The following is an 8820-nucleotide window of genomic DNA, read 5'->3' as shown; positions in this document are numbered from 1 at the left end:
GCTGCTTCCAGCCATGGAAGGGAGGGCATGGGGGACATGGCGCTGTCACACTGGGCCAGGTGGGTGTGTGTTGGGGCTTCCCTGATGGCTCAGCAGGTAAAGAACACCCCCCCTCCCCCCAGCTAGTGCAGGAGACACATGATATGCAGGTTTGAACTCTGGGTTGGGAAGAGCCCCCCTGGGGAAATATATGACAATCCACTCCAGTATTCTTGCCAAAAAAATCCTATGGACAGAGGAGCCTGACGGGCTGCAGCTCATGGGGTCACAGAGTCAGTTCCCTCTGCCTCTGGTGCCCACCAGGAGCTCCAGGACATCCCTGGCTGGCTGCAGGCTATCTCTCCGAGGAGCAAAGGAAGCCGGGAAGGGTCACGTGGCCCTGGGCCGGAGGAGGAGGGGAGGGAGGGAGGACCACAGCTGGACTGGCAACTCAGGATGGCACCTGAAGGCAGGTCCTCCCGGCCCAGGCTGTCCTTGCAGCTTCTTCCCCGTGCTCTCTCCACATCGCTGGGCACCCAGCTGGTCGCCAGTCCGAGGTTTGCGTCTCCCTACTCTGCAGCACCAGCCCCTGGGCACCAAGATACAAACAGCAGAGGAACAGCTTCCTTTTAAACGGGGCTTCCCTGATGGCTCAGCAGGTAAAGAACCCACCCCCGCCCCTGACCAGCTAATGCAGGAGGCACAGGAGATGCGGGTTTGATCCCTGGGTTGGGAAGACCCCCCCCGGAGAAAGAAATAACAATCCATTCCAGCAATGTTGCCTGAAAAAATCTTATGGACAGAGGAGCCTGATGGGATACAGTCCATGGGGTCACAAAGAGTCAGACGCAACAGAGTGACTAAGCATGACTGAATGGATGAAACTCTAGGAACACGCTCTCGGACATGGCTGAGTGACTCTGGACGACCAGACCAGCCTGTGGGCCTGGAGACAGGCTTCCTGTGTTTCACGTTCCCTCTGCCTCTGGTGCCCACCAGGAGCACCAGGAGCTCCAGGACCCTGCGTCTCAGGACTGGGGTCTTTTGGGGAGAAGCTGGTACTCAGGGAGCCGAGGCCCAGGTAACCCAGAGGGAGCACTCAGACCACACCCGGCCAGGCCTGCTCGGAGTAAACTCACTTGCCTGGTTGCTGGTTTTCAAACCACCACTGAAGAGCAAGTCGAAACCAGCTCTTAAAAATGGAACAAAATAGGACCGAATAGAAAAATACGAGGGTGCATTAAACAGTGAAAGTGTGAAGTCACTCAGTCATGTATGACTCTTCGCAACCCATTGGGCTGGAGCCCTCCAGGTTCCTCTGTCCATGGGAATCTCCGGGCAAGAATACTGGTGTGGGTACCCATTCCCTTCTCCAGGGGATCTTCCCCGACTGGGATTGAACTCGGGTCTCCTGCATTGCAGGCAGATTCTTTACCGTCTGAGCCACCAGGGAAGCATTGCTTCAGGAAACTTCTATACACATCTGTTTCAGGTCTGGATGTAAAATATTTCAAAGCCATTTGGAAGCCCCGGGTCTGCATAGAAGAATTTGAAAGTCGATGATGACGACACACCAGGGAGATAATAGTCATTTTCTAGATTTGAGAAATGTTTTGAGTGGCTAGGCAGGAGGGATTGTGTGCACGGAGAAGGAGCCTGGCCTGGTTTGAATTCCTGCAGAAACCACACACCATGCCCCCCACCCCCACCACCTGAAGTGCATGTGAGGGTTACTTCATTTCCTCCAGTCTCTGCTTTCTTATCTATAAAGTGGGCTAAAACAGCCACCTTGATGAGGAGAAGGAGGTGAAAAATGTAACTCCTCATGTTTATTGAGTCCTTTCTGTCCCATGCCTTTGTCCTGAGCATCTTGTGTGTGTGACTTCAGTCATTACAACAGTCCTCTGATCGAGTATGACTACTGTGAGGTCCATTTGTACAGACACAGAAACTGAGGTACAGACAGGCCAAGGACACTGCCTGAGTGAGCTGTATATGAAAATACCTGATACCAGTGCTTGCATCCACTGAAGCAAGCAAAGTCACTTTGCTTCAGTGGGATTCTGTCCACGGGATTCTGTCCACGGGATTCTCCAGGCAAGAATACTGGAGTGGGTTGCCATTCCCTCCTTCCGGGGATCTTTCTGTCCCAGGGATTGAACCCTCTCATGTCTCCTGCACTGGCAGGTGGATTTTTTACCGCTAGTGCTACCTGGGTGCGTGGCACATAGTAACAAACAAATGTTAATTTCCTTACTGTTAATATTGTTCTAAATGCTTTAAAAGATCCTTAAGTACAGGCAGATGGATGAGCACAGAAGGTGGTGTGCAACGCTGGCTAGAAACTCCTGTAAAGCCACTCTCAGAGGGCTCTGCAGGTGTTAGGTTAGACCCTGCCCCCTCCCCACCGCCTCCTCATTTGAAACCATGACTACTGGGGCAGAGGAGGCGGGGTGTGGGGGGGAGTGGCGAGGGGAGGTGGGTAGTCCCTGCAGCCTTGTTGGGAGGTCTGACTTTCCAGCACCAGAGGAAACGGATGGAGAATTGGGAGGAGGGGGCCTCCCCCTGGCCCTTAGGGGAAGATCCGCAGTGGCTCCCAGAAGGAAAGACAGTGATGGGCAAAGCTGCCAATGAACGGTTTACTATAGGTTTTTAAAGATTAGAGACCCAGGAACCCCTGGCTTTCTCTATACCCATCACCTGAAACCCATGCTGCCTCTGAGAAAACCCACGTGGCCACTCCCAGTGCCCCCAGGGGACAGGGGGTTGAGTTCTCCCAAGGGTGTCAGGAAAGTAATCAGACCAAACTACAAGAGGCAATTACGTCTTTCTTTGTCAGAAACTGTAAACAGAGAGCAAGCGGAGGGTTGCATCACACCATCCCCAGGGCCCTGAGACACTTGCTCTGAAAACCAAAGCAGCGTCGGTCACGTTAAGGAATGGATATGTTTCATCGGAGGTGTCTGGTGCAGCAGGAAGACACCTCATCCAGAAAGAGGCCACCACTGATAGCGCCCCTTCCTGGCAGTGCTCCGACCCGGCTTGGTACCAAACAGCCTTTCCGGATCAGCTTAATGACATAAGGTACTTCATACTGTATTTTATTTAATAGCACAGTTGTTTTTATAGATGCCATGACTTGGTTTGCCTTCATCAACAGCATGCAATCATTTACCCTTTGTACAGGGCTTGGCACAGGTGGTTCAGATGGGAAAGAATCTGCCTGCAATCCAGGAGACCTGGGTTTGATCCCTGGGTCAGAAAGATTCGCTGGAGAAGGGAATGGCAACCCACTCAAGTATTCTTGGCTGGAGAATCCCCATGGACAGAAGAGCCTGGCGGGCGCAAGAGTTGGACATGACTGAGCGACTAACACACAACACTTTCAGACATGGTACATGCTGGGCATGAATGAAGGTGGAATAAAGAGGTAACTTTAGTAACATACATAATTATACAATCATAACAAGATCAGAGTGAGCTTGCTAGGGAAACTTGTTCCCTGTCATGCCTGTGGAAATCCCTCAACCCTAGTAGGTACGCCTGTCTTGAGAGGGCTGTGTCCCCAGGTGACCTGGAAATGGTATCACTGGGAAGATTTCACTCTGGATCTCAGGACAGGCAGAGGCAGAGGCTGGCTGGGGGAGGAGAAATAAAAGAGCCTCCTGCCTGAGCCCCAAGCTTCCATCCCAGAGAAGGGATGCTCCGAGGTGCTGGAGCCCGGGTGCCTTGTTGTATCCCCACCTCAAGCCGAAGGGGTTTGCGCCAGCTGAGTGCTCAGATGGACGCAGCGGCAGCAGGACTGAGCTCCAGAGCTCGTAGGTGGGTTTGGGGTTCCAGAGTCCCCAGAATGTGGGGTGGCATTGGACACACTCGTCTTCGAGAGGAGGGGGCAGGTGAGACGGGGCCAGGCTGGGCTGGGGTTGTAGGGAAACGACCCTCCCTGATGCTCACTGGAGGTGATACCCGAATCCCTGCTGTGACTGCCCCCAGCCTCACCCTCATCTAGGAGCAGAGCCTGAGTGGAAAGAGCTCTTCCCACAACCTCCCTCCCTATTGAGAAACTGCTTCCCTGTGCGACAAGAAGGCCTGGGGGATGACGGCTTCTCACGACCTCTGGGCAGCACTGCTGTGAAGCCTGCCCTCAGATCCTCAGGGAGCAGGACACAAACAAAGAATGAGGCCGTGGGGCCATGGACACGATGGCTGGGAGCCGTCTTTGCGCTCATTTCAGGGGCATGCTGGGTCTGCGTAACAGAACACCGCAGATAGGAACTTAAACATCAGGAATTTTATTTCACACAGGCCCCTCCTGGAAGGCCAGCTGTTCACCCCTCTTCGCCACTCCATTGGGCAGATTCCGGATGAAACCTTCCAGGTAGCCACGTGGGAAGCAGATGCACTCACACTTCGCACTAACAGAGGCCTCGTGCACGCGGCTGTCATGGAACTCCTCACAGGGCCTCTGACTCTCTCCCCAGGTAGGCAGGGACGTTCCTGGAGCAGCGCTGAGGTGGGCATTGCTCTTTTTCTGCTGAGAGTGGGAGCCGGCCTCCGCCTGGGGCGTGTGCTTTCCACTAGAAGGTGCCAATGGGAGTGGTTACAGACGCCACTCACATGACCACCACTGATTGGTTGGATGTGGGCACCTGATCCCAGCTGGGCCAATCAGAGCCCTTCCCTGAGATTCCTGAATTTGGGGAGGGAGCCGCTGATGTTAGACTCTGCTGGTGAGTACCCAGGGTCCTTGCTGGAGGAGGGGCTTGGGCTGTGATAGGAGAAGGTGAACTCAGAGGCTGAGATAAGCCCTGGAGAGAATCTGCTTAGTCCCAAACGCTCAGAGGCCCAGCTAGGCCCTGAGTCTTTCGTGGATGCTATGAGCATTCCCTCCGGTTCCTTTTATTCTTCAGCCAAAAGCGTTCACTAATATAAAGTCTATATTTCATTCTTTCTGCGTCTCCAACTGGTGGCAAAAGGCCAGGCATGCACTACATCTCACGTGATTATTGAGTGAATAAAATCGATATGCTCCAGGGGCCGTGTGGTAGTTTCACAGTGTTCCTCAGGGCCAGGCCTGCCTTATTGTTCCAGTACATGGAACCTGATAGACCACAACCTGTCACAGCCTCTCGCTTGTGTGTGTGTGTGTGTGTGTGTGTGTGTGTGTGTTAGTGGCTCAGTCGAGCCCAACTCTTTGCGACCACATGGACTGTAGCCTGCCGAACTCCTCAGTCCTTGGGATGTCCCCAGCAAGAATACTAGAGTGGGTTGCCTTTCCCTTTCCCAGAGGATCTGGGTCATTTCAAACATGTTGAACGGCATTTACTTCTCAGGCACCTTCAGGAGACTGTCCAGGTTATTTGCAAAAGCAGTCTGCCGGCCTCCTGAAATCAGAACAGCCAGTGTTTTCCATCCTAAACTTGAGGATTAAGAGGCAAAGCCGTTGTAAGCAGAGCACCGGGGTCAGCACAGCTGTGAAGGCGTCCAGAGCAGGGCGCACATCTCAGCACAGCTTGAGCCCAGGGAAGCCAGGACGCAACCCCACAGGACAAAGAAAGAAGGAAAAAAGGAAGTCCAGATTTTATTTCCCAAAGTCATCTCAATTTTATTTCCTAGCTCACCTTAAAATCGATAAATAATTCAAGATGAGTGAACTGGTTAGACAGTAGCATTATTTCCCCTCTGTGGCTACAGTAGGGGTGGAGACTGGGAACTTGTGTCTATTTCAGGAAATTAAGCATCTCTTTAAAAAATTATATTTACTTTGTATTTATTGGGTGGCACGGGTCTTAGTCGAGGCTTGTGGGATCTTTCAGTCACGGCCTGTGGGAGCCAGCTCCCTGCCCAGGGATTGAACCCGTGCCTGCTGCATTGGGAGTGCAGAGCCTTAACCACTGGACCACCGGGGAAGTCATGCTTTTATTGCTTATTTAAAATAAATCTTTTTTTTCTGATTATAAAGCATGCAAGTCTGCTTACAGAAGAGTATCAGATGCCCAGGGCTGGGGCATGGGAGAAGGGTCAGACTTGCTTGGCACCCACCCCTGAGAGGGCCAGTCCAGGGGGCCTGGCAGGGTGGTCGGGGTGGGGGGGGGCGGTTCTCCTGGGAAGGAACACATCCCAGGGAGAAGAGCCTCATACAAAAGGCTGGTCCTTAGTTTCTCTGCCACTGAAGCAGCAGGAGACTCACCAAGTCTGCAGAGCAGAGGGCCTGAAGTCACCCTTCATGGGAAGGGCTTCCTGCTCGGGGGGTGGGGGTGGGTGGTGGGTGTGGAGAGCAGTCTCTTGGGCCCTACTTCACCTGGGGTGATTCAAGGGAGCTCTCACGGTGGCAGTGGCCTCAGCAGAGAGATTTGGTGGGGTTGGGGGTTACTCTAGATTATCCCCCAGCTTTGATACATTGAGCCTCTGGCCTTGGTTTCCATGGCAATAGCCTTGGAGTCCCAGACTGTGGTGGCCATGAAAGGCTGGGTCTGTCCTGGTGTCGGGGCTGGGTGGGGGGCGGAGGCTGTTCTCTTGGCACACTGGACGCAGTGTCTTTGGTGGGGCTGTTTCATGGAGTGTAGGCCCTCTGTTGGAAGCCTCACGGCACTGGCAACAATTCAAAGGAGTAATTAACCATGAGGTTCATTGTGTAGTTATCTGTTTTAGAAGTAGGGTGACCAACCTGTCTAGTTTGTCTAGGATTGCCTCAATGATAGCACTGAAAATGCTGCATCCCGGGAACTCCTCGGTCCTTTGCAAACTGGGACAGCTGGTCACCTTACTTAGCAGACAGATGGAAATCTTCATGAGCAGGACCCTTGGGTCTGTGATCCACAGCATCTCCTGAATCCCCACCCGGACACGGCACCCTGCACAGAGTGTGCATCCAATAAGTAGTCACCAAACAAAAAGGATGACTATTACTGGAAATGCTCTGCAAATATTTGCTAAATGAATGCCCTCTTGCCAGTAAATGAACTCTTTTCAATATTGTAATATATTGCTAATACATGGGACACACTGGATTTACAAACTTCCTTAAAAAGGAACAAAGATTTTTGTGGAAGTAAAGAGTGCTGGGTTGGGGGTGGGGGAGGGTAAGTTTAGCTGAGCTAAATCCTCTAAAAACAGATCAACAAATGACCTCCAAGACTTGATGTCTTGAATCAGTCTTAAGTGGGGATTATGGATTTCTGGATCTTCTCAGAAATGAGGGGCCAAAGCAGAAAGACAGATGTTGAAGAAATGCAACGATTAGGGAGAATAGGAACTTGTTACATGGCAGGTCACCTAATCGAGCAACTTCACAAACATTCCCTTGGATGAAATACATGAGATCATGGGCTTGGAGGAGTGACACGATTTGAAAGGAGGTCATCTGGTTGCTTTTCCAGCATGTTCTCCCACTTCCTCTTGACTGGGGACGCAGTGATGGAGCCAGTGGCCCAAGCCTCTAGATGCACCTGTACCTGTGGCTGATGACCGTGTAACGATGTTAAAACGATGGGAAGAACCTACACAGCAAGTCTGGTTGCTTGTTCCCTGCGTGTCTCCAAGGAAACCTGGAGCCCTGACCAGTCCTTGGCCCACCCTTGGGAGCATGGTTCTCAGGAGGCCTGTGATGTCAGTGATGGATGGTGTTGTGTTCGCCTGGAGCAGTGGACCATGCCCTGCTGGCCTGTTAGGACAGCTTTGCGCAAATGCCAAGACTGATGATGCGCGCCTGGTTTCATTGCTGGAGCCTGGAATTTCAGTTGCTGTGGCTGATTGATAGCCTGATGGGTCTATGTGACCCACCTCCCGTTAACACCTGGACCCTCAGGCGTGTGTGGGTTTTTTCCACTAGTGACTCTGCAGTTCTCTGCTGGAGAAAAAGCCTGTGCTTAGTGAGCTCAGATGAGGAGGCATGGCAGGGGGTCCCGTGCCGGACAACTGGGGATTCTGCCAACATGTATCTTTCCTTCCTATTTCTGTTCTGCATCCTCTGCTGAAATAAATCTTAGGATAAATCACATCGTGGAGTCTTGTCAGTCTTCCTAGTGAATCACCGAATGTAGGGAGGTGTGGGCCCTCCAGCCCAGAACAGGAAAGAGTGAAGACCAGTTCCTCTTTATTCTACTGGACACTGCCCAACCAAGGTCCAGGCCCTGCACACTCTCACTCAGCCCAGCACCTTCCAGGTTTGAATGCAGGTGGTGAGGAACAATGGGCGGAATAGTTACAGGCAAAGCAGGAGCTCCAACCATAATCCCCTTCGGGTGGGCTCCTCTTGGGCTCAGAGCCCTGGAGTCCACCCACCTGGGAAATGCTATGGAAAGCGTGATGCTGGGGCAGAAGGGGTAGGGCGGGTGAAGGTCCTTGGGGGGCAGATTTCAAGGTTCATTGCCTTTTGGAATCTCTGGGATTTCTGAACTCCAGTTAATTTACCTAACTGGAGTCAAAGCCACAAGGACTGCCCCGAACTTCTGTTACTTATTACTGGTTCAGCCAGGCAAGCACTTTGGGTCAAAGTACCCTCTGGCCCTGCAAATCCCCCTCCATGTGTGCAAATCTGTGTCACAGTCCAGAAGCACATTGCAAACCTATTGTCTCCTTCTATCTGTCTATCTACTTGACTATCTTTCATCTGTCTTTAATATTTCTGTATGCATAAACCGAATAGGCACAATTCAAACCCATTTTCTCTCCTTTAATCTATTCATCTGTCTATGTTTATCTGGTTGTTTACCTATAATCTTTTTACGTGTAAAAACTGATGAGCACAATCAAAGACTGCTGCTGTTGCTAAGTTGCTTCAGTCGTACCCGGCTCTTTGTGACCCTATGGACTGTAGCCCACCAGGCTCCTCTGTTCATG

At 52.0% G+C, this 8820-nt stretch overlaps 1 long non-coding RNA gene across 1 annotated transcript; it reads left to right on the top strand.

Annotated features, from left to right (window-relative positions):
* Positions 1-375: 375 nt before the first annotated feature.
* On the top strand, positions 376-7976 carry LOC138421904 (uncharacterized). Its single transcript, XR_011249677.1, has 5 exons — positions 376-638; positions 2819-3063; positions 3166-3409; positions 4285-4460; positions 7359-7976. It is a non-coding gene; the product is annotated as an uncharacterized lncRNA (long non-coding RNA).
* The last annotated feature ends 844 nt before the right edge of the window (positions 7977-8820 follow it).

The sequence above is a fragment of the Ovis canadensis genome, chromosome 16 (genome assembly GCF_042477335.2).
Source record: "Ovis canadensis isolate MfBH-ARS-UI-01 breed Bighorn chromosome 16, ARS-UI_OviCan_v2, whole genome shotgun sequence".
Lineage (NCBI taxonomy): Eukaryota > Metazoa > Chordata > Mammalia > Artiodactyla > Bovidae > Ovis > Ovis canadensis.
The sequence above is the reverse complement of the archived record's forward strand: the minus strand, read 5'-3'. Positions and strand labels throughout refer to the sequence as shown.